At 42.9% G+C, this 6,892-nt stretch overlaps 1 pseudogene; it reads right to left on the reverse strand.

Moving 5' to 3' along the window:
- Nucleotides 1-265: 265 nt before the first annotated feature.
- On the reverse strand, nucleotides 266-1,267 carry LOC110314360 (annotated as a pseudogene).
- Nucleotides 1,268-6,892: the final 5,625 nt, after the last annotated feature.

Below are 6,892 nucleotides of genomic sequence, written 5' to 3' on the forward strand. Positions count from 1 at the left end.
GAAGCCTACAGAACACCAAACAGATTGGACCAGAAAAGAAAATCCTCCTGTCACATAATAATCAAAACACTAAATATACAGAAGAAAGACTATTAAAAGCTGCAAGGGGAAAAGGCCAAGTAAAACATAAAGATAGATATATCAGAATTACACTCAATTTCTCAACTGAGATACTAAAATCTAGAAGGGCCTGGGCAGAGGTCTGGCAGACCCTAAGAAACCACAGATGTCAGTCCAGACTACTATACCCAGCAAAATGTTTTTTTCTCATTGTAAGTTGTTTATTGTAAGATAATTTACAAACATTCTGCTGTCTTTGTAACTCAGTGGACCAAGTTTCTTCCGACAAAGACAGCAATCAGTTAAAATCAGCCTGCACATTTTTCTTCTTTACCTCTTGTCTGAGGATGCAACTTGATTTTTATTAATTCAGAGCAGCATGACAACGATGATTTCAATCAACTCCTTTGTGATGACAGCCTGGTGGGTGCGGTTGAAAGTCAAGGTCAATTTGTCAATCATATCAGAAGCATTCTTGCTGGCACTGTCCATGGCAGTTATCCTGGCACTCTGCTCACTGGTGGTGGACTCCCTCAGGGAGTAGTAAATGAGGTTGGCCCCACTGTATTCCTGGTAATTCTGCAGCACATCAGCATCAATGCCATCATAAATGCTCATGTTCTCAGCAGTCGCAATGGTATTGAGAGAGAAGATGGGCTTCTCTTCTGTCTTGTAGGGGATAACAGACTTGAACTGATTAAAAAATGATAGAGCCTTCATCAAATTCATATCCAGAATTTAACAACTCAAGGGCAATGACTGATGCATCTCCTAAAGTAGGGGGCTTCTGTCTCACATCTTTGAATGACACCAAAAACTGATCAGAATGAGTCCTATAAAGTATGCCCTTGATTTTTTCACCAACTCCAACAATCATAACTTCTTTTCCAGCTGCTGTGAGGGCAGCCACTTCATTCTTCATCTGTTTAGCCACTGAGGAAAGAATAGCACCATAAAGCCCTCTACCTGAGGACACACCAATAATGAGGTGCTTCTTCTTGTCCTCAGTTCCCTTAATATCAGCTTTCTCATACAGAGCCAAGGAACCTGTTCCATACACTCAAGCAGGCTTCAGCTCCTGCTCAGCCAGGGTATACTTCGTAGCTGCCACCATCTTCATAGACTTGGTAATTTTCTGGATATTTTTGATGGACTTCAGTCTCCTGGTAATATCTTTCAGAGTTGCCATGTTTCGAACTTGGATCCATTTCGGACAACTCACCTTTGAGAACATAGTGGAACCTTGAAGGTCGGGCAGATGGGGCTCACTGCCCCAGCAAAACTTTCAATCAGCATAGATGAAGAAACTAAGCTATTCCATGACAAAGCCCAATTCAAACTACCTTTCCACTAACCCAACCCTTCAGAGGACACTAGAAGGCAAACTCAAATCCAATGAGGCTAACTACACTCAAGAAAACACAATAAATAAATAAATAAATTCACACCATTAAAATAGAAGAGAAACACACACACATATTCACACAAACACACATACACTACCACCACCACCATCAAAATAACAGAAAGTTAAAACAATCATTGATCATTAATATCTCTTAACATCAATGGACTCAATTCCCCAGTAAAAAGATGCAGGCTAGCTGAATGGATGTGTAAACAGAATCCATCATTCTGCTGTACATAAGAAACATATCTCAACAAAAAGATAGATATTTTCTCAGAATAAAGGCTAAAAAAAAAAACATTTTCCAAGCAAATGCACCTAAGAAACAAGCTGGAGTAGCCATTTTAATATCTAATAAAACAGACTTTCAACCAAAAGGAATCAGTAGTGACCAGGAAGAACACTTCATACTCACCAAAGGAAAAATCCACCAAGAAGACATCTCAGTTCTGAACACCTATGCCTCAAATGCAAAGGCACCCACATTCGTAAAAGATACATTACTAAAGATTAATCACACATGAATCCCACACATTAATAGTGGGAGACTTCACCATCCCACTCTTACCAATTGACAGGTCATTGAGACAGAAACTAAACAGAGAAATAACAAAACTAACAGAGGTCATGATTCAAATGGACTTAACAAATATTTATCACCCCAATACAAAAGAATATACCTTCTCAGCACCTCATGGAAGCTTCTCCGAAACCAACCATCTAGTCTGTCACAAAACAAGTCTCAACAGATACAAGAAGATTGAAATAATCCCATGCATTCTATCAGGTCACCATGGATTAAATCTGAACTTCAACAACAGAAACAACAAAAAGCCCACATACTCCTCGAAACTGAACAACTGTCTGTCTACTCAATGATCACTGGGTCAGGGAAAAGAAAGAAATGAAAAACTTTCTAGAACTCAATGAAAATGAGGGCACAACATACCCAAACTTATGGGACACTCTAAAAGCAGGGCTAAGAGGAAAGTTTATAGCCCCAAATGCCTCCATAAAGAAATTGGAGCCGGGCGTGGTGGCACATGCCTTTAATCCCAGCACTTGGGAGGCAGAGGCAGGCGGATTTCTGAGTTTGAGGCCAGCCTGGTCTACAAAGTGAGTTCCAGGACAGCCAGGGCTATACAGAGAAACCCTGTCTCAAAAAAACTAAAAAAAAAAAAAAAGAAATTGGAGAGTTCTCATACTAACATATTAAAAGTGCATCTGGTGACTTTAGAAAAAAGAAGCAAACACACACAGGAGGAACAGATAGCGGGAAATGATCAAAGTCAGGGCAGAAATCAATCGATTAAAACTAAAAGAACCATTCCTGGGCACATACCCCAAAGATTCTCCAACACATAACAAGGACACATGCTCCACTATGTTCAGAATAGCCTTATTTATAATAGCTAGAAGCTGGAAAGAACCCAGATGTCCCTCAACAGAGGAATGGATATAGAAAATGTGGTACATTTATACAATGGAGTACCACTCAGCTATTAAAAAACAATAATTTCATGAAATTCTTAGACAACTGGATGGAGCTAGAAAATATCCTGAGTGAGGTAACCAAAATACAAAAGAACACACATGGTATGCACTCACTGATAAGTGGATATTAGCCCAAAAGCTCGGAATACCCAAGATACAATTCACAGACCACATGAAGCTCAAGAAGGAAGACAAAAATGTGGGTGCTTTGGTCCTTCTTAGAAGAAGTAACAAAGTACTCACAGGAGCAAATATGGAGACAAAGTATGGAGCAGAGACTGAAGGAAAGGTCAACCAGAGACTGCCCCACCTGGGGATCCATCCCATATACAGTGACCAAATGCAGAAACTATTGTGGATTCCAAGAAGTGCATGCTGACAGGAGCCTGATATAGTTGTCTCCTGAGAGGCTCTGCCAGAGACTGACAAATACAGAGGCAATGCTCACAGCCAACCATTGGACTGAGCATGGGGTCCCCAATGGAGGAGTTAGAGAAAGGACTGAAGGGGTTTGCAACCCCATAGGAAGAACAATAATATCAACCAATCAGAACCCACAGAGTTGTGTAGCAATGGGGTATGGGGAACTGGGAGTAGCAACCAGAACGTACCAGATGCCAGGAAAACAAGAGCCTACCAGGACCCCACGGGGATGACATTAACTGAAATACCCGACAAAGGGGAGGGAGAACCTGTCAAGACGTTTAGCATGGCCTTTGGTTGTTAGAAGTTAGGCATCGCCTTTGGTTGAGCAATGGGGCTACCCACCCATCTCCAAAATTTCAACCCAGAATTACTCCTGTCTAAAGGAAATAAAGAGACAAAGAGTGGAGAAGAGACTGAATGAAAGGCCATCCAGAGAATGCCCCACCTGGGGATCTGTCCCACATGTAGACACCAAACCCAGACACTATTGTAGATACCAAGAAGTGCTTGCTGACAGGAGCCTGATATAGCTGTCTCCTGAGAGGCTCTGCCATACCCTGGCAAATACAGAGGTGGTTGCTTGCAGCCAACCATTGGACTGATCACGGGGTCACCAGTGGAGGAGTTCAGGCAAGGACTGAAGGAGCTGAAAAGGATTTTGCAACTCCATAGGAAGAACAACAATATCAACCAACAACCCCCCCCCCCCCGCCGCCAAGCTCCCAGGGACTAAACCACCAACCAAAGTGTACATACACAACACCCATGGATCCAGCTGGATATTAAGCAGAGGATTGCCTTATCTAGACTCACTGGGATGGGAGCCTCTTGGTTCAGTGGAGTGGTTAGGTGGGTGGGGGAGCAACTTCATAGAGGCAGGGGGAGGAAGGAAGTTATTGGGGCTTGTGGATGGAAAACTGCAAAAGGGGATAACATTTGAAATGTAAATAAATAAAATAACCAAAAAAGGGGGTCCAGAGCTAAAGAAAATTCTCAACAGAGTAATCCCAAATGGCCAAGAAATGTTCAATGCCCTAAGTCACCAGAAGAATGTAAATCAAAAGCACTCTGCGATTCCATCCCACACCCATCAGAATGGCTAAGATCAAAAACTCAAGGGACAGCACATGCTGGTGAGGATGTTGAGCAAGTGGAACAGTCTTCCACTGCTAGTGGGAGTGAGTTTAAACTTAGAAGTCAACTCGGGAAAACAATTTGGCAATTTCTCAGAAAATTTGGAATAGATTTACCTGATGACCCAGCTATTACCACATCTGGGAATATACCCAAAAAATGCTCCACTATTCCACAAGGACACTTGCTCCACTATGTTCAATTTTATTCATAATAGCCAGAAACTGGAAAATACTTAGATGTTCCTCAACTGAAAAATGGATACAGAAAATGTGGTTCATTTACACCACGGAATACTACTCACCCATTAAAAACAACATCATGAAATTTGTAGGCAAATGGATGGAATTAGAAAATATCATCCTGAGTGAGGTAATCTAGATCCAAAATGGCATTTATGGTAAGCTCTCACTTATAAGTGGTTATTAGCAATATAGTTCAGGATAACTACACTATAATCAACAGTCCCAAAGAAACCAAATAACGAGGGCCCAAGAGAGGATGGTTGGATCTTTCTCAGAAGGTGCAACAAAGTAGATATTGGAGACTTATGGAAGGAGGGGACAGGGTAGGAGAAGGGATGGGGAGGGGAGTGGGGCTTGGGGGGGTTCAGATATAGGGAGATCAGGGTAGAGAGAAGGGAAATATTTAGGATATGTCAGAGGCCTGGGATGGGGGAGCCTCTAAGAGGTCTATGGAGGCAACTCTAGCTGAAACTCGTAACTGGGGTATATGAACCAATAAATATCCACTTCCTATAGTCAGGCAGAACTCCCAGTTGAAGAATAAGGACTGCAACCCACCCACAAAACCTTCAACTGAAAATGTGTCCTGTCTACAAGAAGTGTAGGGACAAAGAGAGCAGAGCTGGAGGGAATGGCCAACCAATAACTGGCCCAAACTGAGACCCATCCTGTAGGCAAGGAGCAATCCCTGACACTATTTTTTTAAGTGCATAGCTGGTTATTATTTGCAGAAATGAACCACATGGGAGAAATGGTTTGCCAGAAGTCACTGTGACAGTAAAACCAACAGTAAGGTTTGAGATTGAATACAGAAGCACACGCATGGCTCTTACTCAACATGCCCTGACACTATTAATGATACTGTTATGCTTGCAGACAGGAGTCTAGCATGGCTGTCCTCTGAGAGGTTCCACCTAGCAGCCAATGGAAAGAGATGCAGAGAGTCACAACCAAACATTAAATGGAACTCTGGGGGTCTTACCAAGGAATTGGGAGAAAGACTGAGGGACTAGAAGAGGACAGGGACTCCACAGGAAGACCAACAGAGTCAACTAACCTGGACCCTTGGGAGCTCCCAGAGACTGAACCACCAACCAAAGAGCAAGCACCAGTTGGACACAAGTTCCCCTGTACATACATAGCAGATGAGCTGGTTCCCTCAGAAAGGAGGGCTCTACCTGACTCTGTTGCCTCCCTACCTGAGGATCTCGTTCCCCTAAATGGACTGCCTTTTTTGACCTTAGTGGGAGAGGATGTGCCAAGTCCTGCAGACCTGATGTACAGCAGGGCAGGGGTCTAGAAGGGGGACTCTCCATTCTCAAAGGAGAAAAGGAGAAAGGAATGGGGGGAGGGAGGATTTAAGTGAGGGGGTACTGGGAGGAGAGGAGCAGTTGATATTGGGATGTAAAGTGAGTAAATAAATACATAAAAAAGAAAAATCAGAATTTAACAAATTTAGAGCCACTGTTGATGCAGTTTTGGAGGCCTCCAACTAAAGTATGGCTTATTTGTTGTTCTTTGAAACTGTTTCTTGCTGTGTAGTTTTGACTGGCCTTCAACATCCTCATTTCAGTGCTAGGATCACTCTGTCCATCAAGCCAAATTGAGGTTGGCTAGGAAGAAGGGATGTTCCCATGTGCGGATGGAAAATGGCATTGCTTTAACCGCTGAAGACTGAAGCACTGGTAACTCTGAGAGGCTGAGTTCAGCTCCCCTAGTAGCACTGTATTTAGCCTCCTCCAGTTCTACCTTCCCTAGTGAATATCCTGGAACAGCAGGTGCTTTTGAATAATGCATTCCTACCACTTTTCCTGGCACACTCTTGTGTCTTAGGTTATGCATCCCCCTCTAGACACCCCCCACACACACACCCGGAAGTTTGCAATACTTCCAATATCCTGGGTGCTAATATTCCTCAAAACAATCATCAACCCATTACAGGGGTGCATACCAATTTCTTTGATTAACCCAACTTCATTTCAGCTTCACCAGTTCTGCCCCTGAGAAATGGGCACCAACTACTGTCAGTGATTGGATCACTGAGGTCATTAACCATGGCCAATGATTTGTGTTTTATGGTGTTACGCTGCGTTGCAGGAAAAGTCAAGGAAAGACCTGAAACAGA

This window comes from Mus pahari, chromosome X, assembly GCF_900095145.1.
Source record: "Mus pahari chromosome X, PAHARI_EIJ_v1.1, whole genome shotgun sequence".
Classification (NCBI taxonomy): domain Eukaryota; kingdom Metazoa; phylum Chordata; class Mammalia; order Rodentia; family Muridae; genus Mus; species Mus pahari.